Source organism: Rhinoderma darwinii, chromosome 1, assembly GCF_050947455.1.
Source record: "Rhinoderma darwinii isolate aRhiDar2 chromosome 1, aRhiDar2.hap1, whole genome shotgun sequence".
NCBI lineage: Eukaryota > Metazoa > Chordata > Amphibia > Anura > Rhinodermatidae > Rhinoderma > Rhinoderma darwinii.
Genome location: NC_134687.1, coordinates 30,304,342 through 30,320,167, shown reverse-complemented (window position 1 = coordinate 30,320,167; position 15,826 = coordinate 30,304,342).

Here is a 15,826-nt window from a genome sequence, read left to right as displayed (position 1 = left end):
GCTGATGGTCATTTTACTGCGAGTGGGAGCTTTTGTTCAAGTGGTTTCCACCTCTGACCTCCAATTGAAATTGATAATACCTGCGGCGCTCGTTTGGAGCTTTTTTGCCTGCGTCTTTTGCATTAGCTTTAACGGCTTTAAAAAAGCGCAAAAAAAAGGTCAAACAACGCTGTGATTTCAAAATCTGCTTCAAAATTCCTGAATGAATTTTTAGGCAGATTCTTTTTGCCTTTCAAAAAACGGTGTGTGAACATACTCTACGGGTGTAGTGTTTGTTTTTAGCTGTTTCCTGTCTTTCTGGAAACTATTTTTGGTAGGGGTGCCCTTAGGAAAATTTTTTTTTACAGTGGCGCCTCGAGTTCGAAAAGGTTGGGAAACTCTGTACTAGGCTACAGGATCATGCCGGCCTACGCAAGGATCCCGTTGTGGAGCAGCTCAGTTCGTCATGGGAAAGGGGCCTAGGGGAGTAAAATTTTTTGGTTTGGGGGGCTCTATGGCACGATCTACAAGGGGGAGGTGGGGGATGTATGACACTGTCTACAGGAAGGCTGTATGGCACAATCTACAGGGGGGCACTATCTACAAGGGGGGGGGGCTGTGTGTGGCAGCCAGGGGAGGGGGGCATTATACTGTGTGGGGGCCACTAAGTGGAAATTATACTGTGTAGGGGTACTACAGGGGGGGGCAATATACTGTGTGTGGTACTTAGGGGGCATAATATTGTGTGGGCACAATTAGAGGACAAAATACTGTGTACTTGAAGGGGTTATTATATATTATTAAATATTATTATACTGTATGGGGGGCACTAAAGGGGCATTATCTTGTATGGGGCACTATATAGGGCATTATACTGTGGGGGGCATTATACTTTTTTTATGTGCCATTTTTTTTAATGATGGGGTGGGGCGCCAAAAGATAATTTCGCACAGGGTGCCATCTATCCTAAGGCCGGCCCTGATGACAATGATCTTTATTCTGCTGCTGGAGGCCTAGATAAGGCAGGATAGTAAAACTATAGACCTGTCAACACATCTTAGAGGTCTGAAGATATCCAAACTAAAAGCTGAAGGGGCACAATGCTCAATAATATTCCAGCAATTAATGGGTGTCCCAACTCCTATAGATCCCCACGATGAGATCTTCTGACATGTCTCAATGTGCATTATATTTCCGTTAATTTTGAAAGTGCTATTCACATCTCCCTTATACTCCGATCTGATCCCCAAAAGTTTTATATCTGCAGTTCTTTTAAAATCTTGATAGTTCATCCTCATGCTGGATCAAAAGTTGTTTCAAAGGAATTTTATGACAATACGGAACCTCTTAAATCTCTGACCGCGCATATACGGCCATGTCTCTGCCATGGACCCCCAATTTTGGCATCAGTGGGGTCTGACTGCAGTGACTTATAAATCCAGTAACATCTATGGTTAAAAAAAACCATTAAGACTTTTCCAGACCTAAATAGTGAAACTGTTACTTGAGGATAAACATCATATTCTGTGTCATGGTGTGTGCTAATATTTGTTCACTTGTGTAGCTATTTTATTCTGAGCTTAGTGCAGGTGTCGAGGGACAATCACTATGTACACACCCCAACCGCCAACTGTCGTCCCAGGAAACCCCGGTGATGGATTCATGTAAACGTAAAGCCAGGAGTTTACCGAAGACACATGGTAGAAATACTTAGGCTGGGTTCACACGACCTATTTTCAGACGTAAACGAGGCGTATTATGCCTCGTTTTACGTCTGAAAATACGGCTACAATACGTCGGCAAACATCTGCCCATTCATTTGAATGGGTTTGCCGACGTACTGTGCCGACGACCTGTCATTTACGCGTCGTCGTTTGACAGCTGTCAAACGACGACGCGTAAAAATACAGCCTCGTCAAAAGACGTGCAGGACACTTATATACATTATATGCAGGACACTTATATACATTATATGCGGGACACTTATATACATTATATGCGGGACACTTCTATACATTATATGCAGGACACTTCTATACATTATATGCAGGACACTTATATACATTATATGCAGGACACTTATATACATTATATGCAGGACACTTATATACATTATATGCAGGACACTTATATACATTATGTGCAGGACACTTATATACATTATATGCGGGACACTTATATACATTATATGCGGGACACTTATATACATTATATGCGGGACACTTATATACATTATATGCAGGGCACTTATATACATTATATGCAGGACACTTATATACATTATATGCAGGACACTTATATACATTATATGCAGGACACTTATATACATTATATGCAGGGCACTTATATACATTATATGCAGGACACTTATATACATTATATGCAGGGCACTTCTATACATTATATGCAGGGCACTTCTATACATTATATGCGGGACACTTCTATACATTATATGCGGGACACTTATATACATTATATGCAGGACACTTATATACATTATATGCAGGGCACTTATATACATTATATGCAGGACACTTATATACATTATATGCAGGACACTTATATACATTATATGCAGGACACTTATATACATTATATGCGGGACACTTATATACATTATATGCGGGACACTTATATACATTATATGCGGGACAATTATATACATTATATGCGGGACACTTATATACATTATATGCAGGACACTTATATACATTATATGCAGGACACTTATATACATTATATGCAGGGCACTTATATACATTATATGCAGGACACTTATATACATTATATGCAGGACACTTCTATACATTATATGCAGGACACTTCTATACATTATATGCAGGGCACTTATATACATTACATGCAGGACACTTATATACATTATATGCGGGACACTTATATACATTATATGCGGGACACTTATATACATTATATGCGGGACACTTATATACATTATATGCGGGACACTTATATACATTATATGCAGGGCACTTCTATACATTATATGCAGGGCACTTCTATACATTATATGCGGGACACTTCTATACATTATATGTGGGACACTTATATACATTATATGCGGGGCACTTATATACATTATATGCGGGACACTTATATACATTATATGCGGGACACTTCTATACATTATATGCAGGACACTTCTATACATTATATGCAGGACACATATACATTATATGCGGGACACTTATATACATTATATGCGGGACACTTATATACATTATATGCGGGACACTTATATACATTATGTGCAGGACACTTATATACATTATATGCAGGACACTTATATACATTATATGCAGGACACTTCTATACATTATATGCAGGACACTTATATACATTATATGCAGGACACTTATATACATTATATGCGGGACACTTATATACATTATATGCAGGACACTTCTATACATTATATGCAGGGCACTTATATACATTATATGCAGGACACTTATATACATTATATGCAGGACACTTATATACATTATATGCAGGACACTTATATACATTATATGCAGGGCACTTATATACATTATATGCAGGACACTTATATACATTATATGCAGGGCACTTCTATACATTATATGCAGGGCACTTCTATACATTATATGCGGGACACTTATATACATTATATGCGGGGCACTTATATACATTATATGCGGGACACTTATATACATTATATGCGGGACACTTCTATACATTATATGCGGGACACTTCTATACATTATATGCGGGACACTTCTATACATTATATGCGGGACACATATACATTATATGCGGGACACTTATATACATTATATGCGGGACACTTATATACATTATATGCGGGACACTTATATACATTATGTGCAGGACACTTCTATACATTATATGCGGGACACTTATATACATTATATGCAGGACACTTATATACATTATATGCAGGACACTTATATACATTATATGCGGGACACTTATATACATTATATGCGGGACACTTATATACATTATATGCAGGACACTTATATACATTATATGCAGGACACTTATATACATTATATGCGGGACACTTATATACATTATATGCAGGACACTTATATACATTATATGCAGGACACTTCTATACATTATATGCAGGGCACTTATATACATTATATGCAGGACACTTATATACATTATATGCGGGACACTTATATACATTATATGCGGGACACTTATATACATTATATGCGGGACACTTATATACATTATATGCAGGACACTTATATACATTATATGCAGGACACTTATATACATTATATGCGGGACACTTATATACATTATATGCAGGGCACTTATATACATTATATGCGGGACACTTATATACATTATATGCGGGGCACTTATATACATTATATGCGGGACACTTATATACATTATATGCAGGACACTTATATACATTATATGCGGGACACTTATATACATTATATGCGGGACACTTATATACATTATATGCGGGACACTTATATACATTATATGCAGGACACTTATATACATTATATGCGGGACACTTATATACATTATATGCGGGACACTTATATACATTATATGCGGGGCACTTATATACATTATATGCGGGACACTTATATACATTATATGCGGGACACTTATATACATTATATGCAGGACACTTCTATACATTATATGCGGGACACTTCTATACATTATATGCAGGACACTTATATACATTATATGCAGGACACTTATATACATTATATGCAGGGCACTTATATACATTATATGCAGGACACTTATATACATTATATGCAGGGCACTTCTATACATTATATGCAGGGCACTTCTATACATTATATGCGGGACACTTCTATACATTATATGCGGGACACTTATATACATTATATGCAGGACACTTATATACATTATATGCAGGGCACTTATATACATTATATGCAGGACACTTATATACATTATATGCGGGACACTTATATACATTATATGCGGGGCACTTATATACATTATATGCGGGACACTTCTATACATTATATGCAGGACACTTATATACATTACATGCGGGACACTTATATACATTATATGCGGGACACTTCTATACATTATATGCGGGACACTTCTATACATTATATGCAGGACACTTCTATACATTATATGCAGGACACATATACATTATATGCGGGACACTTATATACATTATATGCGGGACACTTATATACATTATATGCGGGACACTTATATACATTATGTGCAGGACACTTATATACATTATATGCAGGACACTTCTATACATTATATGCAGGACACTTATATACATTATATGCAGGACACTTATATACATTATATGCGGGACACTTATATACATTATATGCAGGACACTTCTATACATTATATGCAGGGCACTTATATACATTACATGCAGGACACTTATATACATTACATGCAGGACACTTATATACATTATATGCGGGACACTTATATACATTACATGCAGGACACTTATATACATTACATGCAGGACACTTATATACATTATATGCGGGACACTTATATACATTATATGCGGGACACTTATATACATTATATGCGGGACACTTATATACATTATATGCGGGACACTTATATACATTATATGTAGGACACTTATATACATTATATGCAGGACACTTATATACATTATATGCAGGACACTTATATACATTATATGCAGGACACTTCTTTGCAACGTAAGTTGAGCCGTTCTTCATTGAAGTCAATGAAGAGCAGCTCATGATTTATGAGCGTCACAGACGCCTCGCATAATGCGAGGAGGAGCATTTACGTCTGAAACGAGGCAGCTGTTTTCTCCTGAAAACAGTCTGTCTTTTCAGACGTAAAAGCCAGCTAGCGTGTGCACATACCCTTAAAACGAAATCTCGTTTAGCTCCGTAATCTCGCGAGATTTCGTTTCACTTGCCGGAATCTCACAAAAAAGAGTCAGAAGTGTCAGGATTCTGAGTACACATGACGTCCAGGCTGGATTTCATGTGTATTCATTATCAGGACACTGTAGTAATGTTAGGGTTTGTGTATGAGGCTGCACATAGTGATATTACTATATCGCTAGTGCAGTGTAAATGAATGGAGAGGAGTGCATGATGCCGATTGGTCAGCGTCATGCACTCCTCTGTACAACGCCCACTTGGTCGAAAGGAAAAATACGCCCACTTGGGCATTAAGAAAGCTCATTAGCATAAACCAAAATCGCTGCTAACGTTGTGAAAAAAGATCGTTTTTTAAATTAAAAAGTATTACTGTCACCTACATTACAGCGCCCATCTCCTTATGTAGGAGACAGGGCACTTATAATGTGGTGACAGAGCCTCTTTAAGACGCTTCTGACGTTGTCTCTGGGTCATAAGTGGCTTGACACAAGGAATGCGACAGTTGTAGCCCATGTCCTGGATAGATCTGTGTGTGGTGGCTCTTGAAGCACTGACTCCAGCCGCAGTCCACTCCTTGTGAATCTCTCCCAGATTCTTGAATAGTCTTTTCTTGACAATCCTTTTAAGGCTGCGGCTATTCCTGTTGCTTGTGCACCTTTTTCTACCACACTTTTTCCTTCCTCTCAACCTTCCATTAGTATGCTTGGATACGGCACTCTGCTAAAGAAGCTGCTGTTCACATTGTCCTTTTGTGGCTTCCCCTCCTTGTGGAGGGAGTCAATGACTGTTTTCTGGACAACTGTCAAGTCAGCATCTTCCCCATGATTGTGTAGCTACTGAACCAGACTGGTGGACCATTTAAAGTATAGCTAAACGTTTGACAAACTTCTGACATGTCAAAGTGACATGTCAGAAGTTTGGATTGGTGGGGGTCCGAGCACGAAGACCCCCACCAATCTCTAGAACGAAGCAGCTGAAGTGCTCGTGTGAGTGATCAGCTGCTTCATGTCTGTTCGGCTTTTTCCTGAAAGCCGATGAACCGGAGTACGGGCTCATAGACTTTCTATTGAGTCCGTACACGATACATTTATTTCCGGAAAAAGCCGAACAGACACGAAGCAGCTGATCACTCACACGAGCACTTCAGCTGCTTCGTTCTAGCGATTGGTGGAGGTCTCAGTGCTCGGACCCCCACCAATCCAAACTTCTGACATATCACTATGACATGTCAGAAGTTTTTCAAACGTTTAGCTACACTTTAAAGGCTTAGGAAACATTTGCAGGTGTTTTGTGATGATTCGCTGATTAGAGTATGACACCATGAGGCTACAATCTTCAACTTTTACCCAATATTCTAATTTTCTGAGAGACTACATTTGGGGTTTTCATTAACTGTTAGCCATAATCATCAACATTAAAAGAAAAAAATGCTGGAAATAGATCCCTCTGTGTGTGATGAATCTATAGAATATAAGAGTTCCACTTTTTGCATTGAATTACAGAAATAAATTAACTTTTTGATGATATTCTAATTCATTGAGAAGGACTAGTGTATACACCGATCAATCATTAACATTAAAACCCCTGACAGGTGAAGTGAATACATTTGATGATCTCGTTACAATGGCGCCTGACAAGGGGTGGGATATATTAGGCAGCAGGTGAACAGTCAGTTCTTGAAGCAGAAAGACTTGACAAGTGTTAGGGGATGTTCACACACTAAAGTAAAAACGGCTGTAAAATACTGAGCTGTTTTCAAGGGAAAATAGCCTCTGATTTTCAGCCATTTTTAAAGCATCAAACGTTTTTTAGAGCTGTTTATGGAGCCGTTTTATTATTGAGTCAATGAAAAACTGTCATGCACTTCTTTTTACGGGGGGGTTTTTTTTACGCGCCGTTTTTCAAACGGCCACGTAAATAAAACACCCCGTCTGAAAAAAACGCAGTTTTTCCATTGAAATCAATGGGCAGATGTTTGGAGGCATTCAGCTTCTGTTTTTTTCAGGCATTTTTTGAGGCGTTTACGCCCCAGAAAACGGCTGGAAACACAGAGTGTGAACATACCCTAACAGCTCGTGTACCCTAACAGTACGGTCCGTGTGCGGATGGATCTCCCGACACGACTATGGTACAGGTGAATGGGACTCCTGGAATTATGGACATTTTATGATGCTAGGAGTCCCTGCCTTCCCGCAGAACTTCTGTTCTATACTGTATCATTTTGTTCAGTATGAGACCGCAGTCCTGTGGTGGGGGGGGGGGGGGGGCAGGGATTGCCTATGATGCCAGGAGTCCCATTCACCTGTGCTGTAGTTGGGCCGTCACACGTACCGTTTTTCACAGCCCGATTGTGTGCAAGAGGTGTAAGGATCTGACGGACTCTGACAAGGGCCAAATTGTGATGATGAGACGACTGGGTCAGAGCGCTCACTGTTGACTTGATGGACCTTGTTGTGTGTGGCATTATCATCACTCCTAAGCAGAACGCCCGCTGTCTCGGGGTTATTTGTGACTCAGATCTTTCCTTTACTCCTCACATTCAATCACTTTCACGCTCCTGTCATTTTCACCTCAAAAACATCTCCAGAATCCGCTCTTTTCTTACGGAGGAAACAGCCAAAACTCTCATTGTTGCTCTTATTCACTCTCGTCTTGACTACTGTAACTCATTACTAGTCGGTCTTCCCTTCACTAAACTCTCCCCTCTCCAATCCATCCTCAATGCAGCAGCCAGGCTCATTTTTATGACCAACCGCTACACCAACGCCTCTACCCTGTGAGAGTCACTGCACTGGTTGCCCATCCCCTTCCGAATAAAATTCAAACTTATTACTCTCACCCACAAAGCTCTCCACAGCGCTGCACCTCCTTACATCTCCTCCCTCATCTCTGTCCACCAGCCTACTCGGGCTCTACGTTCTGCCAACGACCTTAGATTAAAATCCTCCATAATCCGAACCTCCCACTCCCGTCTCCAGGATTTCTCTCGTGCTGCACCCGTCCTCTGGAATGTGCTACCCCAGACAATCAGATTAATTCCCAATATCCACAGTTTTAAACGTGCCCTGAAAACACATCTATTTAGACAGGCCTATAACATTCCCTAATCTGACTCCTTTCCATGGCCCTCCATTTAGATTAGTCATCAGAATAAGATTCCCTCACACTCCTTCTCTTCATGTCCGTCATACACGTATACTGGCTGGTGACCGGCTCATGCAGCTTTATGTTACCTCCGCATGTGTATAAAAATGGCCGGACCATTGTACAGAACAAACACTATTACACTTTGTGTCTCCCTTATGTCCTCATAGATTGTAAGCTCTTGCGAGCAGGGTCCTCACTCCCCAGGTTTGAATTGTAAATGAACTTTGTCACTATGTAATGTCTGATATTGTTTGTTTCTTGTCCCCTCTAAATTGTAAAGTGCTGGGTAATATGTTGGTGCTATATAAATAAAGATTATTATTATTATATTATTATTATTAGTGAGTGTGGATTTGTTTTGTTTTTTTACCCTTGTACTGCATATGGCAAACACTAGATGGCGCTCCAAGACTGTCTGCGATGATATAGTTGTATCACATAAATATATATATATATATTACTGAGCTGGATCAGAGCCTCTGTATACAGTAGCTGAGGACATACATATCATTTATATATGGTAAGTGTCTCCTGACTATGGTATGTACAGTAAGGGTATGTGCACACGACCTATTTTCAGACGTAATGGAGGCGTTTTACGCCTCGAATTACGCCTGAAAAGACGGCTCCAATACGTCAGCAAACATATGCCCATTGCTTGCAATGGGTCTTACGATGTACTGTGCAGACGAGCTGTCATTTTACGCGTCGCTGTCAAAAGAAGGCACGTAAAATTACGCCCGCGGCAAAGAAATGCAGGACACTTCTTGGGACGTAATTGGAGCCGTTTTTCATTGACTCCAATATATAAATATAATCTAATGTCTATGAAAGCTGCCATATCGTATTGCTGCCTACCATAAGGGGAACAAGAGTCGGACAGGTTACATTTCTACCAATGCTCTTGTTTTCCCAGAGATAAGCAGCACCAGATGGGTTTGGTGGCCGCTTATCCCCTTCTATTGCAATATCTTGCACAGGGGTCTGGACTGATGATTTGGCTGACAGCTATCTTTTATTGATGACCAGCTTTAGCATTAGGATCACGTAGGTCAGATCTTTTTGATTTCCTCTGTTTGGAAAATTGGGGTGTCGTTTATTGGGTGCAAGACACTTAGGGCCCCCAGCCTGATGCAAACCTGTATTGTGGCAGCGGGTGATGTCATCTATCACTGGGGTCCCGGGTTCTAATCCAACCACGGGCATCATCTGCATGGAGTTTGTATGTGCTCCTCTTGTACAGGTTTCCTCCAGGTTCTTCCCAAAGAAAATTAGATTGTGAGCTCCTTTGGGGACATGAACTAACGTTAATGATGGCAATCTCTGTACAGAGCTGCAGTTCATGTTGGTGCTATATCAGCGACGGCGGTGACCTCATGTGGTTAGTATGTTGGGACGTATATGCCGATGTGTCTGTAGACCTGTAGCTCTCAATCTGCTGCAAAACTACGACTCCCAGCATGCCCTGACAGCCTGCGGCATGCTGGGAGTCATATTTTTGCAAAGTAATCAGCAAATATTGCTTAGATTTCGCCTTTTACATACATCCAAATAAACATCTCACTCCGGGTAGACATGTGAAATAAGAAATGCGCTTTCTTTCCATTGTGCGCCATTTTACATAATTACATTTACATTTTAATAATTTCACTGTCGTCTTCCTTGTGGATTCATGAGCCGTTTCCTCTGTCGGTGCGACTAATAAACTTATTGGAGTAGAAACGCATAGAAGGAAACATTTGATCACATATCACTGAGTAAGCAGAGAATACAGTCAGGTCCTGTGCGGCTCGAGACGACAATCACGCTCAGTTACAGCCTGGTCTCGGAGTTTTCCGCCTGCAAATATCCTCTGAAACAGTTCCAGTAAAAAATATTGTAAGAGTATGTTCACACGCGAACTCAAAAACGTCTGAAAATACAGAGCTGTTCTCAAGGGAAAACCGCTCCTGATTTTCAGACGTTTTTTAAGCCACTCGCGATTTTTGCAGCGTTTTTTACGGCCGTTTTTGGAGCAGTTTTTCTATAGAGTCAATGAAAAACGGATCCAAAAACAGCTGAAGAAGTGACATGCACTACTTTTTCATGGCCGTTTTTTTACGTGCCCGTTTTTAAAAACAGCCGCGAATAAAAAATGGCCCGTCGGAACAAAACGCAGTTTTGAAATCAATGGGCAGATGTTTGGAGGTGTTCTGCTTCCGATTGTTAGGCCGTTTTTCGGGCGATTCTGTTATCTATCTCATCCCCCATAATTCCATGCTCCTCAGCATGGTTTCCTATCTGGGTGTGATCTATATCGGTGTCCGTCCTGATCGTCCTGGTGCATGAATGGAAAGCAAAAACTACAGTAAAGACTGACACACAGGCAAAAAAGCAGGAGAGAGTGAGGAAGTTAGATGTGGGGGAGGGTAATGGGTAACAATGCTGGGTTCTTTCCAATCTATCCTATTTTAGTGAGATGTACAGTACCATCTTGATATTGGTGCATGAATAGAAAGCAAGAACTAAAGTGAAGTGGTCGGAGCAGCAGGAAAGAGAAAGCTAGGTATGAGGGAGGGTAATTCTGATTAACAATGCAGGGTTCTTTCTAATCTATCCTATGTTATAGTGAGATCTACTGTACCATTCCGATCTTGGTGCGTGAATAGAAAGCTAGAACTACAGTGAAGACTGACACATGAGTAGTAGGAGAGAGAATAGGAAACTGAATGGGCAGGTAATGCTGATTAACAATGCAGGGTTTTTCTAATCTTTTTTTTTAGTAAGATCTAGAGTACCATCCTGATCTTCTTGATGCACGAATAGAAAGCAAAAACTACAGTGAAGACTGACACAGGCAGAGCAGTAGGAGAAAAGAATGTAGAGGGGGAGATAATGCTGCATAACTATTGAAATTTACAGCTTTGTGTCTAATATTTTCCCTCTCGATCTGGTTCATGATTATAAGAACGGGTCACGTATTCAGTATTCCCTTCGTGTTGCACAGGTGATAATATTCTTGTCAGTGCATCAGGTATTGCCATTGATGTTTTCTGGGTAGAACATATATGTGCAGAATATATGGCAACTAATAGGATTGCCATAGTCCATAGTCATATCCGTTATGATCTGCTCCTCCAGTCAGCCGATCGTTCTCATCTTGGGTAGTTGATACATCCTGTTCAGTATACATTACACATTCGTCTTCAGTATATATGCCAATATAAAGGGCCAGTGTTCCGCATGTAAGAAATTGGTAAAGACTGGCGACAGCACCTGTCTTTATACCCTATTAGAGTATGTGGACCTCATAGATGAGGGACCCCCACTCCAGACTCTCGTCTATTAGAGAGCCACTAAGAAAGAGTGGCGCCAGCTCTGAAAGACTCGGGTTAATCGTGTACTACATGGTCAACTATTCATTTGAATGAGTGTTGTGTAATACTACATTTGCCCTGTAGTGGCCACTGCAGGGAAAATGTGCGGCCAGCTGCAACTTCTGCCAGAGATATCAGTCGATCACTGGGGTTTTCAGGAGCTGGCCCAGCAGCGATCAGCTGATCACAAGGGCAAATTTCTAAAAAGAAGGGGCAAATTTTTTTTAAAGGGCATGACCACTATTGGAAATCTCTTTTCCTGTGACATATCACCACCCCAGCTTATGGGATTCATTCCTTCCGAGGTCCTAACACATTAGAAACAATTGATCATGGCTCTAGACTCATTGTAAGGGCTTATTTACATGAGCGTGTGCGTTTTGCGCACGCAAAAACCGCTGCGTTTTGCGTGCGCAAAAGGCACTTGACAGCTCCGTGTGTCATGTTCATATGGATGCGCGGTTGCGTGCTTTTCGCGCAGCCGCCATCTTTATGACACTCCGTTTGGATGTTTGTAAACTGAAAAGCACATGGTGCTTTTCTGTTTACATTCATTCTTTTACTGCTGTTGCGCGAATAACGCTTGTCCCATGGAAGTGCCTCCGTGTGGTGCGCGTGATTTTCACGCACCCATTGACTTCAATGGGTGCGTGATGCGCGAAAACCGCCGAAATATAGAACATGTCGTGAGTTTGACGCAGCGGACTCACGCTGCGCAAAAATCACGGACAGTCTGCACTGCTCGATAGACTTGCATAGGTCCGTGCGACACGCGTGAAAACCACGCGGGTTGCACCGACGTATAGCACGTTCGTGTAAATAAGCCCTTAAGGGGGTTTTACACTGGGCAATTATCGGGCAGACAAGTGTTAATATAACGCTTGTTGCTGATAATTGCCCTGTGTGAAAAGTGCAGCGATCAGCAGATGAACGAGCAAACGCTTCATCATCTGTTGGTCGTATTATTTAAAAAAAGTAAAAGTTTATCGTCCTCGGCAGCACATCTTCCTGTGTAAACAGGGAGATGCGCTGCCGACATGATAATAATTTATGGGGACGAACGATCGGAGTAACGACTTCTCGTCCCCATACTTAGCTCTGCGTGACAGGAGCAAGCGATGTCTCGTTGATCGGCACTCACTGCACCGGCCGAGTGTCGTGTCGGTGGGTGTAAAAGGGCCTTTAGGGTGTATTCACACGCTGCGGTTTTGCAACGTTTTTTACGACGCGGCCAAAAACTGCACTGAAAAATGCATGTGTTTTTTTATGCGGTTTTCGGCCACGTCCCAAAACTGCACCGTGTGAATACCTAGTTTTCATCTTCCAGTCACACCTAGATATGGCTTTCAATTGTCTACACAGAAAAAAAGAATTACCAAAAAAAAAAAAATAATAAATACAAAAGCTATAAAATTAGAAATAAAAATAAATACTAATAAATAACTACAAATAAATAAAATTCTAAAACGAATAAAATGCTTAAAAAATAAATGATAACAATTTTAAATTAGAAAACGAATAAACAGAAAATACAACTAAAAATAGATAAAAGTTATTTAAACTCATAAAATAATAAAAAATAAATTGAAAATAAAAAATATTTAAATTAAAATTCAACAACTAAAAATAGGTCAAAGTAATTGAAACTACTAAAAACATTTACTAAAAATAAATGCAAATATTTACTAAACTAATAAAATGGTAAAAAAAAAATGATAATAAAAAATTAATTGAAGAAAAAAAATTGTTTTAATACCAATATTTGTTAAATATGTGTTCTTGTTTAAAGTTGCCTCTGGAGTCGATATCACCTATGTATGTGTATGTATATATATATATATATATAAAAAAATTTTTATTATTATTTTATTCTTTTATATTAAATAACTGTGCCACAACCTGCCTGAGAACAAATCTGGTTATAATTTCCTCTTAAAAACATTAATTTTTCTGTTTCAATATTATTCCACTTGATTAAGGAAACATTCATTAGCTGCAATTTCTAGAGCGAAAACGTAACCGACTTATATTTTACATGGGCGACGTCGTCTCATCGGAGATGTGAAATGTACATTTCCATGCTTATTCGTGAAATCTCCTGTCGAAACCATGTGACTGCGATTGAATTATGACTCCTGTATGTAACTAGCGAGAGGGATTTCAGCACTTGGGGTCAAATGTAACACAGAGACGTGATTTATAAGTTATTACTGCAATAGACGTGCACATTGAGCAGCAAATGAGAGGAGCCGATTATTGCAGTATGAATGAATCCAGCCTGTGTTCTATGGAGGCTCCTGACCAGCTAATAGTCTGAATGTTTCTATCCCCCCCTCATATCACTCACCAGGAGAACGGCCGCCTCTTAAATCATACTTACATTAATTAAGCCAATAACCCAGCGTGGCTGCATATATTTTCATACCCAAACCAAACAAACCCATATGGCGTAGCAATCTCCAGCGAAAGGGTTTGTCGTTCGCCCGCGTAGCTGGCAGTCCATATGTCTTCATTTAAAAGAGCCTCCATAGGATGGAGGAAACAGATGCTCTATAGGCTTAATAAAATATATTTCGCTCTTGTCTACACTATTCCATTCCCTATTTCAGGTTATCATTCTCTCATTCTGTTCAGTTGTGCGGGCTGAGTAAATGGTTGGATTCCATACACTGTTGTAGCAGTTTAGATAATCAATTGATAAAACCCCAGGAAACACATTGAGATATAACTACAGCCGAATGACAAACTCAGCTCTGCTACATCTGTAATTGTACATGATATTTAAATAATGAGAAAGAAGCTGAAAGAGTTCCTGTCCCCTCTCTTGACATGTCTGTTTTAGTAAGTAATTGTATTCCCTATGAAATAACAATTCTGGAACATATTTTCTTATAACGCTACGTTGTTCCGTTCCTCCGTTATTCCTCCTGGAATTGTATGAATAAATTTAAAACTGGGTCTTACAAGTTGGGGTGGGGGTGTCTCTACACAGCCTGACACTGTCCAATCAGTACTGAAAGAGTGAGACTGTGTAGGGACACGCCCCTTTTAAGAAGATGAATGGTTACACCCAATTGTCAATTTACTCATACATTTCTTGGAGTAATAACAGAGGAACGGCACAATGTAGAGTTGTAAGAAAATATGTTCCAGAATTGTTATTTCATGGAGAATACAAGTATTTACTAGAATAGACGTGTGAGGAGAGGTGACAGATCCTCCTCAAAGACCTCTCACCCCAGCCAAGTGGGAACTTAGTAAAATTTTGTAAAAAAGTTGTAGGAAATGTTCCTAGAGCTACTTATATTATTATCACGTTGAACAGCTAATATTCCTCAATTTGCACCACTGCAGAGTGCCCTCTATAAATAATATAGACAAAGTACCTCCAATTACCAATGACAGTATAGTGCT